Source organism: Manis javanica, chromosome 2 (assembly GCF_040802235.1).
Source record: "Manis javanica isolate MJ-LG chromosome 2, MJ_LKY, whole genome shotgun sequence".
NCBI classification, from domain to species: Eukaryota; Metazoa; Chordata; class Mammalia; order Pholidota; family Manidae; genus Manis; species Manis javanica.
Window position 1 is genome coordinate 212,608,637 of NC_133157.1, and position 16,853 is coordinate 212,625,489.

At 37.3% G+C, this 16,853-nt stretch overlaps 1 protein-coding gene across 16 annotated transcripts in view; it reads right to left on the reverse strand.

Moving 5' to 3' along the window:
• Positions 1–16,853, reverse strand: part of LRATD2 (LRAT domain containing 2) — a 305,269-nt gene that overhangs the window by 79,427 nt on the left and 208,989 nt on the right. Inside the window, exons 7-8 of one of the 16 annotated variants that reach the window (XR_012128511.1) lie at positions 11,728–11,909; positions 9,714–9,921 (exon numbers count right to left, since the gene is read on the reverse strand). The exons of 14 other annotated variants lie outside the window; for them this stretch is intronic. The gene's annotated coding sequence lies outside the window, so the exon portion shown is untranslated. Of the gene's footprint in view, positions 1–9,144; positions 11,910–16,853 lie in introns of those variants that run through there. One more of the 16 variants, XR_012128506.1, reaches the window with a different exon arrangement.

Here is a 16,853-nt window from a genome sequence, read left to right on the forward strand (position 1 = left end):
CGTTTGTTTCCATATATTGCTGGATCTCCATTTTGATTTGGTCATTGATCCATTGATTATTTAGGAGCGTGTTGTTAAGCCTCCATGTGTTTGTGAGCCTTTTGGCTTTCTTTGTACAGTTCATTTCTAGTTTTATGCCTTTGTAGTCTGAAAAGTTGGTTGGTAGGATTTCAATCTTTTGGAATTTACTGAGGCTCTTTTTGTGGCCTAGTATGTGGTCTATTCTGGAGAATGTTCCATGTGCACTTGAGAAGAATGTGTATCCTGTTGCTTTCGGATGTAGAGTTCTGTAGATGTCTATTAGGTCCATCTGTTCTAGTGTATTGTTCGGTGCCTCTGTGTCCTTACTTATTTTCTGTCTGGTGGATCTGTCCTTTGGAGTGAGTGGTGTGTTGAAGTCTCCTAGAATGAATGCAATGCATTCTATTTCCTCCTTTAGTTCTGTTAGTATTTGTTTCAGGTATGTTGGTGCTCCTGTATTGGGTGCATATATATTTATAATGGTTATATCCTCTTGTTGGACTGAGCACTTTATCATTATGTAATGTCCTTCTTTGTCTTTTGTTACTTTCTTTATTTTGAAGTCTGTTTTGTCTGATACCAGAATTGCAACACCTGCTTTCTTCTCTCTGTTGTTTGCATGAAATATCTTTTTCCATCCCTTGACTTTAAGTCTGTGCATGTCTTTGGGTTTGAGGTGAGTCTCTTGTAAGCAGCATATGGATGGATCTTGCTTTTTTATCCATTCTATTACTCTGTGTCTTTTGATTGGTGCATTTAGTCCATTTACATTTAGGGTGATTATTGAAAGGTATGTACTTATTGCCATTGCAGGCTTTAAGTTTGTGGTTACCAAAGGTTCAGGGTTAGCTTCTTTACTATCTTACTGTCTAACTTAACTTGCTTGTTGAACTATTATAAACACGGTCTGATGATTCTTTATTTCTCTCCCTTCTTATTCCTCCTCCTCCCTTCTTCATATGTTGGGTGTTTTGTTTTTTTTAGGAGTGCTCCCATCTAGAGCAGTCCCTGTAGGATGCCCTATAAAGGTGGTTTGTGGGAGGCAAATTCCCTCAACTTTTGCTTGTCTGGGAATTGTTTAATCCCTCCTTCATATTTAAATGATATTCGTGCTGGATACAGTAGTCTTGGTTTTAGGCCCTTCTGTTTCATTGCATTAAGTATATCATGCCATTCTCTTCTAGCCTGTAGGGTTTCTGTTTAGAAGTCTGATGATAGCCTGATGGGTTTTCCTTTGTAGGTGACCTTTTTTTCCCCTCTGGCTGCCTTTAATACTTTGTCCTTGTCTTTGATCTTTGCCATTTTAATTATTATGTGTCTTGGTGTTGCCCTCCTTGGATCCCTTGTCATGGGAGTTCTGTGTACCTTTGTGGTCTGAGAGGCCATTTCTTCCCCTAGTTTGGGGAAGTTTTTGGCAATTATTTCTTCAAAAACACTTTCTATCACTTTTTCTCTCTTCTTCTTTTGGTACCCCTATAATGCGTATATTGTTCATTTTCAATTGGTCACTCAGCTCTCTTAGAATTCTTTCATTCCTGGAGATCCTTTTATTTCTCTCTGCATCAACTTCTCTGCATTCCTGTTCCCTGTTTTCTAGTCCATTAATGTTCTCTTGCATCTCGTCCATTCTGTTTTGAAGTCCTTCCAGAGCTTGTTTTGTTTCTGTATTCTCCTTCCTTAGTTCTTGCATATTTCTCTGCAAGTCCATCAGCACGGTTATGACTTTTGTTTTGAATTCTTTTTCAGGAAGACTGGTTAAATCTATCTCCCCACGTTCCTTCTCAGGGGAAGATGTAGCAGATGCTGAAGTTGTCTGGGTTAGTCTTGTCTGGATCATATTTTTTTGCCTTTTCATGTTGACAGGTGCTATTGAATGTCAGCTGGGAGGGCCAAACTTTTCACTTGCTACTGGCCTTTCTTTACTGGGACAATTGTGACCCCTAGTGGCTTGTGTTGGGTAATTGCATGTAGACTGGATCTTTGTGTCTTGCCCAGCCGGTATGGAGGAATCTCCCTTTCTTAGGGCGTGGTCTGCCTTAGGCTGCTTCTCTGCTTTCGCAGCACCCAGAGGGGTAATGGACGGGGGGGTTGTTTGGCTGTTTACCTCCATAAGGGGTCTCAGAGCTGTTGCCCAGGGGGTTATTGCGCCCGGTTTTCCCTGTAATTTCCAGCCACTGGGCTGTGACCTGTGTTGTTTCCGTCCAACTGTTACGTCCTTGTTCCTTTAAGACTTTCAAAAAGCACTCGCTTTTCTTTGTCACAGGGGTATCAGCTTCGGAACCCGCTCAGAGGTCTTACTGCCCTGTTTCCCTAGTTTCCAGTCCTCCACACATGCACTGTGTGTGTGCTCTGGTGCGGGTGGCTGGGGCTGGGTGTTTAACAGTCCTGGGCTCCCTCTCCCTCCCGCCAGGAGCTGGGGGGAGGTGTGCTTGGGTCCCGCTGGGCCGGGGGTTGTATCTTACCCTTTTCACCAGGCACTGGGCTCTCGCACATGTGGATGTAGTCTGGCTGTTGTCCTGTGTCTTCTGGTCTCTCTTTTAGGATTAGTTATATTTGTTTTATTTTCAAAAATATATATGTTTTAGGGAGGAGATTCCCACTGTCCTACTCATGCCTCCATGTTGGCTCTGCCCCGTGTGTCTAGAGACCTTTTAAAGTTTAAAATTTTTAAATTTGAAAAGACTAAAAATTTTACAGATTTCTAATTATTGTGAAAGTCCAGGGGTTATTATACAGATAAGGAAATTGCTCCTTATTGGCTAAGGGCCTTACTCAAGATTTCCTAATGTCCAGCTTAGGCTTCTTTTAAACACATCAGCATTGCCCAAAGTATGTTCCACAGAACACTAGTCCTGTATGATGCTCTGGTGGAGGGGAGGGCGGGGACAGGAGGAGGCCATCGTTAAGTAAGCTTAGGCAGTGCTTTTCCTATGTTACAGCACACACTTGGAAATACACAATATACATTAAATACTCTGAGAAGACCTTGAGTAAAAATCCAATTTAATTTTGTTCAACATGATATTTCCCAAATGTGTTTTACCACCAACCCCTTTTATCATCAATATAAATTAACATTCTGCAGAACTAGCACTCTGATGGTTCATGTTTTGCCAAGGACTATACTACACAATTCAGTATCTTGTGAAGAACTTGTAAACTAGTCAGAACAAGAAGTAAATAGATTAGAAAATTTTCTAATTTCCTGTGGATTTACATGCAGTCATAAAATCTACATATCTCAGACAAATTCATTCCTTCAGATGGTTTAAGTAACATATTCCAACAATCTTAAGACAACTGGATATACTCAATTTATCCTTTCCTTAGTAATAAAAAACTTGCTTTAGCTCTTTCAAAAGCAGCAATATTCATAAAATAATTTGGGCTTAATTAAATATCTTAAAATCTCAAAAAAAGGAAGAAAATATAGGAGGAATTTTGAATTTTAAAAGCAACAGAAGAATGCATTACAACAAAGAGGTTAGCTTTAAAAATATTATTTTAGTGTGCCCAAAAAATAAAGCCAATTAAAGAAATAGTAAAAAGGATTTATAGTTAACTATGACAGCAAATGATACCTACGTTAAGTACATAAATGGCTTATGTAAATTTTAAAAGGCTTGCAAACAAACAACAACACCATAAATAGGACAGCAGAAAAAGGACCAAAAATCTAAACAAAGGAAATAGAATGAATAAAAGACAGACTTGACTTCTCAATATCCAGCTTTGTGTAAGATGCACTTTCTCCTTTATGCATCAACTCTGCTAAACCACTTTTCATACATTCATTTCCATCTTTGTACACCAGCTGCAGAACAGGTCTGTGTGATTTGCAGCCTAGAGGTACAGCACCCACAGGAATCATTATCTGCTGTTTTATAATAGATTTTGTTCTCTGTAAGGGAGCTTCCTCTTACACCTGGAAGTCTATTGTTCATTCTGTCTGCAAGGCATATACTGGCACACTGCAGGGATGTTTTGAATTTGGTTCCAGACCACCACAGTAAAGTGAATATTGCAATAAAGAAAGTCAAATGAGTATTTTGGTTCCCAGTGTATATAAAAGTTATGTTTACATAGTACTATGGTCTATGAAGTGTGTGATAGCATTCTGTCTAAAAAAGCAAGGTATATAGCTTAATTCAGAAAACTTTATTGTCAAAAAATGTTAACTAATTATTTGACCTTTCAGTGAGTTGTAATTACTTATCACAGGTAACTATAACAAATACAGTAATAATGAAAAGGTTTAAAAATATTGTCCAAATTACCAAAATGTGACACAGAGACACAAAGTGAGTGAATGCTATTGGAAAAATGGTGCTGATAGACTTGCTTGACACAAAATTGTTGTAAACCTTTAATTTGTAAAAATAAAGTGAAGCGTGATAAAACAAGGTATGTCTGTATAAAAGAAGGGGCCTTTGGTAAACATAGTGACGCTAGGGTAAACTGGCTTCTAAGCATCTCCTTCCAGATTACCAGGACATCACTGCATGAGCTGATTCAAGAAAGAAGCCAGATAAAACTCTCATCTCTGCTCTCCACTGGAAGTATTTGACTAGCTTAGTTCTACATTTCTTTTTATTTGTCTTTTCAAATCTCCACTGTTCATGTTCCAAAAAGTCACAAGCCCCCTGGTAAGTTTGGACAGTCTAGAATCTTCTCCATTTAAGGTATACATATCAATCGTTTGTTTCCCAGAAACAGAAATTTAATTACTTTTCCTGGCTACTTCAGTTATCAGTTGCTATGGTGTAAACCATCCCCAAATTTAGAGGCTTAAAACAACATTTACTATTTTTCATGGTTTTGTGCCTCCTGCCTATTGGAAGTGGCCTGCCTCTCTCTTAGGTTGCTACTTGTCCTCCTTATACAGGAGTCCATTTGCAAACCAAAGATTATAAGATAGATTTTATTACAGACATGTTACTAAAGAAAGAGAGGCTTCTAAATGTTAAATAATTTGCCTAAAGTTACATAGCCAGTAAATGGCAAAGTCATGATTTTACTCCCGTGCTGACTTCAAAATATGTGCTTTTAATAATTATGTTATAGTTAGCAAGGCTCTCATCCTCTATGCATATGTGCCCCACTGATCTGAAGCCATGGCAGACTTGAGAACAGAGGAGGACCTGGAGATTCTAATTCCGGCTGTGTACAGACTCCAACACTGTGCAAATGGAAGAAAAAAATTGTCAGAGAGAAGTTCAGTTGAACACTATCTACAGATGGGCTACCTTGGAGGCAATGTAGGTTTTTTTTTTTATCTCCTCCCTGTTTTCAAGATGATATTCAAAACACAGAATTATATTTAACATATAAAAATAAAATAAACAAATTGAACTGGATGAATGATTGTTAACAGGGTCCTTGGCAGGGTTCTGTGAATCAATAGCTCTCTCCTTTTTATTGCTGAATATATTCACGTGCATCAATGTTCCAGAGTTTTTAATCCATATTTTATCCATTCAGCTACTGAAGAACATCTTAGTTGTTCCTAGATTTTGTTAATAAGTAGCTGCTATGAACATTTGTTTACAGGTTATGACATGAATGTAAGTTTTCAATCCACTTGGGTAAATACCTAAGAGAGAGATCACTGGATCCTATGATAAATGTCTGTTGAATTATATAAGAAATGGATTGTTTTCTAAAGTGGCTGAACCACTTTTCATTTCCAGGATTAATGAATGATAGTTCCTGCTGCTCTCCCTTCTCACCAGTGCTTGGTATTGCCAGTCCTTTCCCTCTAGCTGTTTTAGTGGGTATGTATGGGCAGTGGTGACTCAATGTGGTTTTCATCTGCATTCTTTAATGACTACTGATATTGAGTGTCTTTTAATTTGCCTATTTTCTATTCAATACCTTCCTTGGAGAAGTACATGTTTGTCCATTTTTTATTGAGTTGACTGTCTTCTTATTGTTGAGTTTTGAGAGTTCTTTACACATTCTGGATACATGTCTTCTATCAACTATGTGATTTGAAAACATTTTCTCCCAGTCTGTGGCTTGTCTTTTTATTCTCTTAACACTGTCTTTTGCAGAGCAAATGTTTAAAGTCTAATGAAGTCTAATTGATCCTTTTTATTCAATTATAACTTGCCCATTTGGGGTCTTATCTAAAAACTCTTTAACAAAACAAAGGTTACACAGAGCTTTCTCCTACATTTTAATCATCTCATTCTATATACATTTGTTGATTAATTTGTTTCTTAAAAAATGTTTATTTTTCTTCTTCTTGTGTTGTAATTTCTATTTGGAAAAAAACATCTTCTGTAGTATAGTACCAAGTGAGATATATAATTTTATGATTGGAAATAGTCAAACAGTTTGCCAGGTTTTAGCAAGGCAATATCGAGTCACTTTAGCCAAAAATTGAGCTGGATTTGGGGCTTGGTGTTGCTATGGTTATATCCAGCATAAGCTTCAAATTCCTCCAGCAACAAGTGGTGTTCGGGATGGGGGCTGGTTTATCAGAGGACTTTTCTGTGATTGCTTCACCTTCAACTGTAGGTCTTCCCCTTCATTTTCTTCTGTTTCTCTATACATAACATCCTTATGCTCTTGACCTTCCCCAGTACCAGCCCAGTCTGTGTGTGTTGTGTATGTGGGGCCAGTGGAGGATGTAGGTGTGCTTTTCACTTGTTTAGACTCATTTTTAGTCAGGTGTTCTGACCCTAGGTCTCAGGGGTGGCACCTTCTCTTTAGCCTATCTACCGCTTGGGAGGGATAGGTACTGAATCTATCCTCCCCAGTGGCCAGGGATCTTTAATGGTCTAGCCTCAGAACATATTTCATCCCATTTCCATTTTTTTTCTGGTTCCCTTACTCTATTTGCAGAAGGTCTTGGCCTATATCCTAGAGGCAATAAGCGTTGACCCCCTCCCCTCAATGCCTTAAAGCTTTTGTTCCAAAAGGGACAGTGGAGGAGAAAGATCCAGACAGGGCTCTGTGCCTTCCCCTCCACAGCTGCTGTTCCCCTTTTGCAAGATGGTATCATAAAGGTTGTTGAATCTACACTCTTACCCAAATCCCAGACTTTCTTGTGAGCACTCAAAGGAGCCCTGTGGAGAGGAGCCTGAAAATGGACGCAGATTTCCTTTGTTTTAGAGGCTTCCAGGACACTATATACTATGGTGTCCCCTACTCAGCCTTGGCAATTTGTTGAATTTGTTGAAATTTTTAGCTAAATTATTTCTGGCTTGCATGGCAGATGGCATCAGCTGTGAGTACTTACATCACACTTCTCCAGGGAGAGATTCATCTTTCTTGAGATTTCAAGTGACTAGTTAGTTGTCCTGCAACTTCGTCTTTTTTGATAGACTCAAGGAAAGTTGTGTTTTACAAAATTATTTGTTTTTTGTTTTTTTAGTTGTAACAGCAAGATCTATGCTCTTCCTAACTTTTTACATTCTAAATGGAAGATGGAAATTTTTAGTTTTATTTCAAGTATAGAGAGCCATTAAAGATGTTTGAGCTAGGGAGTGAAAGATCAGATCTATTTTTTTAGAAAAACGTAAGTTATTCTGGCTGCATGATACCAAATGGATTAGAGGAAATGGGACTCCAGGAGCAAGTTAGGAGGCTGTTGCAACAATCTGGGCAAAATACCTAAGCAAATGAGCAAGTCCCAAACACAACATGGCATGGGGACTAAAAGACAGATATATTTGAGAAGTTTAGGGTTTAAGAGGATTTCCTGACAGATTGTGAATGTAGGTGCGTGGATGCATATTCATGCACTTAAGCATGCGGGATTATGGTGTGAAAAAGAGGGAAGATTAAAAAATTGTGTCCATATTTGTAATCTAGACAACCAGGAGGAAGGTGATAAAGGAGTCAAGAAAACAGTAAAGCTGTTAGCAAAGCAGATGCATAGAGAGCATATGGATGGGTGTTGTGCTTGGAGAACAGGTGGTCAGTTCACTGCAAAGACTTTGCACAAGTATGATAGAGAACCTCAGCAGATCAGTATATGATTGACAAATTGGTAAATGAATGAATGAGTGAGAATGAATGAAAACATCAGAGCTTCAGTTTGAAGCTATACCTATTTAAAAGGACTGATTTCTTTAGTTTTTATTTCAGCAAGGGCAATAGGTTTTATGACAAATTTGATAGAATCCAGAGGGGATAACTTGTATAAACTGAGATCCTCCACACATCGTGAGCTGAGTTAATGCAGCCCTTCCTTGGTCCAAATGCTTGAGGAGCTTTCTCAATGCCTACCCATCACTGGAATTTCAAATATCATGTGCTAATTGCATGGGACAATTAAAATGAAATGTAATTTGTTATCATCTGTCTGAGGCAACTTAATAAACCTGATATGTCAGCCTCAGATATGGGGACAATTAAGGGAAATTCAATGTGAAGGCATTTAAATACTTGTTAGGAATGAAGAGAACTATCTAATACCCAATTCCCTATTCCATCTTTCAGAAACAGAAAGGGATCATTGTATCACAAACAAGTTAATACAGCAGTGATTGTTTTAAGAAGAATAATGAAGGCAATCTTAAGTCCATATCATGGTATCATGGCTTTCCTTCTCCCTGCCTCCCCACTGCAAGCCCTGATGTAGCCCTACTCACCTAGCACGGAACTCTTCTATCACGTGCCTGGTATTTTGGAGACAAAGACAAGCATCCTCTCTTAGAGGAGTTGCAGCCTAATGGGAAAATGGCCACAGCAAACATTTACTCATGCAAAGTGATCAATACTAAACTAAGAGGGGCAGGCAGGAAAAAGAGGGAAGGAAGGAGTGTCATTGGACTCAAATTACAGAACTTGGACTGGAATTATAGAATTTACCCATTCAAAAATAAACATTGTTCTTCAAAAAAAATCACTGCGAGAAAAAGAATGCATGTCTTAATTATATTCTAATCACTTAAAATATTTTAGACTTTCCTTGTGGAGTTATCTTCAGAAAATAGTTGCAAGTTACAAAAAATTTTGATGACTATCTTTCATTTTTATCAGATTATATTAACTGGTTCAGTACTTTCCAAAATGTATTTTCTTGAATGGTTGTCAATATAGATGACCCATGCTTTAGTAATCAAATATATTTAAGGAAAATCTACTTAATGCTCTTTCCTTATTGGATGTTCATTAGCAGATCCAAATCTCTGAGATGCTGTGGGTAAAATTGTAAAATTTCCAGAATATCTTGCCTGGCTATGGCTTTAGTTCATTTGCATCTTTCCTCAGGGGTGGGGAAGCTCATCTCCATATCAATGGGTGATTACCTGGGCAACAGAGGGCTTATCTGTACCTGAGAGGTGAGGGGGAGGGCCGGGTGGTTCCTGCTTGAGCTGGAGAAGAAAGACGGCTTGGGACTGCAGTTTGTGAGCAATAAACGGGTTTTAAACTTTATTTCTCCCTTTGAGGTATTTTGCCCCGGGATTTTGTCTCCCGGGACTTACAGATGCCCTGAAATAAGCTTATGTAGTAACTTTATAGACCAGTGCTTCCTCAATTTACTCTATTTCATCAAATTGAAGCCCGTATCTATTGTAAGATGCACTATTAATTTATGTAGATATAGAAACAAATGTGCCAGTTAAACTGAGACTGGATACTTTCTTAATACTTAGAAGAAATTTTATTTTAATTCTTTTAGAATTATTTAGACAAATATTTTATTATACATTACTTTTGGATATATATGTGAAATCAGTCATTTAAGGAATTCCTAAAATTTCTAAAACAGACCAAATTCTTCTGAGTCATTTTTTAATCTGAGTTACATGATACCCATGTGTTTCACACAATATCATTACCTGTACTACCAAGAGTATGCTGTTTGAAGCCTGCTTCATTACTGTCTCCATGATTTTCAACCAAGCCACGGACAGTTATTCTGTAAGTGCTGATATATATTGTCTAGGAAACACAAGCACATCAAAATTGCCACCTGACAGTGCTGGTAAGGTGCATTTTAATCTTAGAGATGATAAAATTTGAGAGAAAAAATAGCGTGTTATAGAATCAATGAAAAACATCACATGCCCACAAGGCTCCCTGTTCATGGATCCCATGGAACTAGGTTTTTGGGAGCCTTTGAGAAGGCTGGTCTAGCCTGGTTGATCAAAGTTGGGTTATAGCTAGAGACAACCAATCTTCTGTAAAATAAGCACCCTGTATCCTAACAGCATTAAACACGGGGTGCTCAGAAGGAAATTCTCAGAAAACATTACCCACAATGGCTGTGAATGCAGGACCTGGAGCCAGCCAGCCTCAGTTTTATTCTTGCTTGGCCACTTATTGGCTCTCATATCATGGGCAAGTTGCTTAATCTCCCCAAATTTGGTTTCCTCACCTTTGAAGTAGAGATAATGACACCTACTATGTAGGCTTACCCTGAGACTTAAATTAAAAAAAAAAAAAGAGTTGTTAAATCCTTAGCACTGCCAGGAATCAATACATTGTAGCTATTACTATTTTCTTAGGCATTCATAAGTAACCACCTTCCTCAGTTTAGCTCTGAAAGATCAAATATTTCTGAAAATTAAAATACTCTTAAAGGATTAACAATTTCTCACACGAACAGGTTTCCAACAATGTGCTACAGGTCCGATGATGATTACTGAGAGAGGCATTTTCAAAAATACTTTTGGCAATAGCACCATTATCAAAACAAGGACATGACCTCCCACATGCCTATTAGGAAAGCAACAAGACTTACTGCAAAAAGCCTTCTGGTGTGATCACTACCTATCCCTCTGCAATGTAGGTAAATTGGATAGAAACTTTTTATCTGTTTTCTGCTCTCTCTCTCTCTCTCTCACCTCTCAGGTCCAATCAATTTGAAAGTCTTATGGTAGGAGGAAAATGTTGGGGGAGAAAAGCATCTTTTTTTAAAGCATGAATTTCACGTACTAATTATGTAACTTGGGCAAGTCAATCTATCTTTTGAACCCTGGTTTCCTTTGTAGAATAAGGATGATAAACGTGCCTACCTCAGGCATTCCATGTTATAATACATGTCAAACTCTGTAACCCATTTCCAGGCACATAGTAAGCACTGAATAAATGGTAATGTTAGTTTTATCATTATTATTACTAGCATTAGCATAATTGCAATAATTTGTTATTGTAATAAATGACCACAAACTTGGCAGCTTAAAACAGTACAGATGTACTCTTACAGTTGTAGAGGTCAGAAGTCCAAAATGTGTCTCACTGGGCTAAAATGAAGGTGTCGGCTGGACTGTGTATCTTCTGAAAGCTCTAGGGGAGAGTCTGTGTCCCTGCCTTTTCCAGCTGCCAGAGGCCACCCGCATTCCTTGGCTCATGGTCTTTCCACCCTCAAAGCCAGCAGTGCTTCGCTCCATCCCTCTGACATTGCCCAGGATGACAGTGCCTCCCTCTTTCCCTTATGAGGACACCTGTGCTTACACTGAGCTCCTGGGCTAATCTCCCCATCTCAAGGTCACAAGATTAGCAAACTGAATGCCCCCTTGCCAGTAACCTAACATATTCAGAGGTTCCAGAAAGGAAGACGCAGACATCTTTGGGAGGCCATTACTCTGCCTGCCATAATCATTGTCACTCTGTCAATTATCTGCTGCTGCATAACACATTATCCCAAAGGGCAGTAGCTCAAAGTAACATTTATCATCTCACAGTGTCTCTGGGTCAGGAACTTGGGTGTGACTTAACTGGGTCCTCTCATTCAGGGTCACTTACAGGTGGCAACCAAGGAGTCCACCAGGGCTGCAGTCATCTCAGCACTTGACTACAGGAGGCTCCAAACCAAGTGCACTGACATGAGGAGGATTCAGTCCCGCACGGGCCATTGGTCAGAGGCTCCCCTCAGTTCCTTGCCGCAGGGACCTGTCCATGGGGACAGCTCACAGCATAGCAGCTGGCTTCACCAGAGTGAGCAGCCCAAAGGAGAGAGAGAGAGAATGAGCTAATGAGACAGAAGTCACAATCTTTTGTAATAAAATTTCTGAAATGATCTTCCATCACGTTTGCCATATTTTATTCATTTGAAGCAAGTCAGGATCTTCACATGACCATGAATACCAGGTGGCCAAAAAATCACTGGAAGCCACCTTGAAAGTCTACCTACTGCAACCACCATCATTACTGTTCCTGTCAAATCTGTTCTCTTCACCTGGTCACATTTGAGCTCAAGATCATTTCCAACTAATTATATCAGAATATCTGGGGTGTGGAGCCCAGGCCCTGTATCTTTAAAAGGCTCCCTCTGTGACTGCGTTATGCATCAGCATTGAGAGCCACAGCTCTGCACCTTGTCACTACAACAGTGACTTACATACAATGCACTGTAACTGTCAGTCTCTATGTGAAGTCCCTTCACAATATTTTTGATGATTTGCAGCAGAAAGTAGAAGCTCTGTATTTGCTCTAAGTCCCTCTTGACTCACATCTACTCCTCCTAATTTGCCTTCACCCTTTCTCACCTCCCTCTCAATACCTAGTTCTTTAATATCTCACAGCTTACATCTTCCCCAAGCACTAGGCTGTTTGCCACTTCTGGGCCTTGGCAGAGGCTGTTCTCTCCACCCACCTATCCCAAGAAACCCCTAAAACACACCTACTCTCTTATTTTTCTAACTGAAGTATCACTGATATACAACCTTATGTCAGTTTCAAGTATACAACACAGGGGCGGGGGGTGTTCAACAGTTACCCACGTTATTAAATACTCAACCCAGCCAGTCCAGTTACTCTACTGGGGAAGGCTTCAGGCAGGCACTATATAACAAAAATGTTGTAGAATCATTGACTATATTCTCCATGTTGTACTACCATTCCCCTGACCAACTTATTTTATGATTGAGAATTTTTGTGTCTTTTTATCCCCTTCATGCTCTCCACTCACCCACCCCAGCTCCTCCCCCATGGTAGCCACCAGTCACTTATCAGTGTCGATGAGTCTGCTGCTGTTTTGTTCATTCTGTTTTGCTTTGTTTTTATACTCCACAAACACGTGAACTCATATGGTATTTGTCTTTCTCCACCTGGCTTATTTCACTGAGCATAATACCCTGTAGATCTATACATGTTGTTACAAATGGTAGGATTTCTTTTTTCCTTATGGCTGAATAACATTCCATTGTGAATATGTGCCACATCTTTATCTATTCATCTATTGATGGACACTGAGGTTGCTTCCATATCTTGGCTATTGTAGCTACTCTTTTTAAAAATTTACCAATTATTGAACAAATTCAAAGGAATGTTTATACGTCTATACGTTTGTAAAAAAAAAGTGTAAAGTATAAAGAACAATAAAACAGCCATGAACCTACCAATTAGATTAAGCAAAGACTATCACCTTTAATTCTGTGTTGCTCCTGTGTTTCATCCCTTTCTCTTCCTCACAAAGGTAATCAAATTCTAAATATTGTTTTTATAATTATCTTGTTCTTATCTAAAGTTGTAAGACATATGCTTATATTCCTAACTAATGTTTAGTTCTGCATGTTGATGAAATCATGCACTGATATTTTCCTGAATTTCACCCATATTGTTCCTTGTAGCTGAAACGCATTCTTTTTCACCATCTTATAATAATCAGTTTTGTGAATACATCTCAAGTTATTTGTCTACTGTTGATGGATCTGGTCTACTGCCCAGATTAATGGCACTCCTACTACAAAATTATTGTCAGTGTCACTGATATTCACGTGAAAATGTTTCTCTGATGTATATACCTAAGAATGAATTTGCTATGTGATATTCCAACTTATTAGATACTGCTAAAGAGTTTTCCAATGTGTTTATACTAATATACATTCCCTCTGGCAACATATGAATGCTCTTACAGCTCTCTATTATCATCACTTCATATTGCTAGACTTCCTAATTTTTGCTAGCCTAGTGGATATGATTAGTGGCCTAATTTCTGATGAGTGCAACCTCTTTACACATGATTGTTCACCAATCAGGTTAACTTTTCTATAAAGTGCTATCCAAGTCTTGCTCATTTTCCTCATGGTCATCTTTTCAATTTGTAGGAGTTCTTTATATATTTTAAACACAGTTATGCTTTGTGGTTTGCCTTTCATTCTCTTTATGGTATATTTTGATAAACAGATGCTCTTTTTTTAATATCTTCAATTTGATTTATCTTCAGTTATGAGTGTTTTACAGCTTCTTTAAGAAATGCTTCCTTATTCGAGGTCAGAAAGCTTTTCTCTTGTATTGTCTTTTAAAAGCTTTAAAATTTTGACTTTCTTATTCAAATTTTAATCTTGTGGAATATAATCTGACATATGGTATGAGACAAAAATTAAATTCCATTATTTTCCTACAATTAATTGGTTATTAGAGCATTATTAATTCATTAATTACATAGTCCCCTATTTCTATTGGAGTCAAAATGCCAACTCTTTCATAAATAAGGTTGACAATTACGTATGTTTCTCTTTCTAGGTTCTTGATTCTGTTTCATGTGTCAAATTGTGTATCATTGCACTGCATTATTTACTACACTTGTTATACTTTAATAATTATTTTTGTCTGATAAGACAAATTCTTATTCTTTAAAAGATGATCCTAATCTTCTTTGCCCTTTGTGCTTCCAAAATTTTGGAATCAACTAATCATATTTGGGGTTTTAACTGTATTTTGTTCTGAGTATTAACTCAAGTTTTAGAAAGTCAAAGGATAGGTGATACTTAGAAATTACTGAATGCACATAACACACAGTGCAAAACTTATTTACTTCCCTCAAGAAGCTAACCAGGGAGTGGACTCGTGGGGATGGGGAAGGCTTCAGGCAGGCACTATATAATAGGATTAGCGAGTCCCTCTTTGCCTCAGCTGCTGCTGACTGCCAGCAGGATTGTCCAGTGGCCTCTTCTAGCAAGATTTGTCTCTTCCAGCCTTCGTAGGGAGACCGGAGTCATTTTATACTCTGTGTGTAATGCTCTCCAGAGACATATAGGGAGATGGGTATTCTATGCTTAGACATATTCAGCAGGCTGTAATTTATATCAAAACTTTTACTAAGATACTAGGCTACCCCTGCCAGAAAAACAAGTGTACATTCTTACATTTTTCTCTCAAATACAAATCACTTGTATATAGCACTTTACTTTCAGGTATAAACATGTTTTCATTTTTTAAAAACCCTCCTCAATAACACGTTCAAAAACAAGTTTCACATAAATAAGTTTATGTTATTTCTGAAGAACAATATGCTCATAATTTGACAAAGTAGGGTAAAAACACTTTGTTTAAATTTCACTTTTTTGAGTAAAGGGATATGACACTTTTACAAATACTTATAAAAAGTTCCACATATCAGTGATTGGAATTGTCCTCAACTGATGAAAGGAATTGGAAAGAGTTGTCAGCTTCAGGACACTGAGTCTTCCAATCCATGAATGTGGTATATTACTCTATTCAGGTTTTCTTTAATGTTGTTAATAAAGTTTCATAATTTTCTCCTTAAAGTGTTTTATATCTTTTATTAAATTTATTCCTAGGTATATATTTTTGATACTATTGTAAATACTATTTTTAAATTTTATTTTCTAAGTGGTACTGTTGTATAAATTGTAATTGACTTTATATTAATTTTATATCTGGCAAACTTGCTAATTTCTGCTATGATTGCAATCATCTGTCTATATATTCTTCTGCATTTTCTACAGAGCCAATCTTATTGTTAAAGAATAATGAAAGGTTTATGATTTATAAGTTATCCAGCCTTATTATATTGGACAGGATTTCTAGGAAAGTGTCAAATAGAGGAGTGATTATTGCTATACACTTCATTTTCCTGATTTAAAGGAAGTGATTTTAACTATTCACCCTTATATATGATATTTTCTGTATTCTTTTAAATACCCTGTATCAGCTTCTTGAAAGGCCTTTCTATTAGTAGTTTTTTAAATAAATAAGTATTGAATTATATCTAATCTTTTACTATAGCTAATGAAATGCTTTTATGATTTACTATTTTTCTCTTGTAAATTTTATACTGATTTTCTAATGTTAATCCAATGCTTATTCCTTGGAATAAGCCCATTTTGTTCATGATGTACTTTCTTTTTAATGGATTTCTGGATTCAGTTACTAGTATTTTATTTATAATTTTATATTTATGTCTAAGAGTTAAAATGGCCTATAATTTTCCTTTATCGTATTGCCTTTTTGAGGTTTTTATACCAAAGTTTTGATAATCTCACTAAATGCATGGAATAATATTTATTCTTCTGCTATGCTTAGAAATAGCTTATATAAGATTGAAAATGTTCCTTGAACATTCAGATCTTTGTGGGAAAATCTTAGTTATTTGTTCAGTTATTTTAATGGTTATCTCATTATTCAAGATTTTCATTTCCTTATGAATCAGTGTTAGTATAATAAAAAATTTTTCCAAGAGTTTTTCCATTTCATCACAGATTTTCAAATATATTATTACAAAGTTGTTCATAATATCCTATTACGATATGTTAATATCTGTGGCATTTGCACTAATTTCCTATTTTTTGTCATTCATATTTTTGGCTATTTCATCCTTTTTTCCATGATCAGTTTGGCAGAAGTTTGCCTATTTTATTAGTTGTATTAGTGTCCTATAGCTGTTATAACAAATTATCGCAAATGTGATACTTAAAATAACACAAATTTATTGTCTTACAGTTCTTGGAGTCAGTGGTATGAAGTGAATCTCACAGTGTTAAAATCAAGATGCCAGCAAGGCTGCTTTGCTTCTGGAGCTTCCAGAGGGGAATCTTCTCTTTGTCCCCTCTAGCTACTAGAGACTATTGGCATTCCTTGACATAATACACACACACACATACACACACATGTATATGTAATATTAT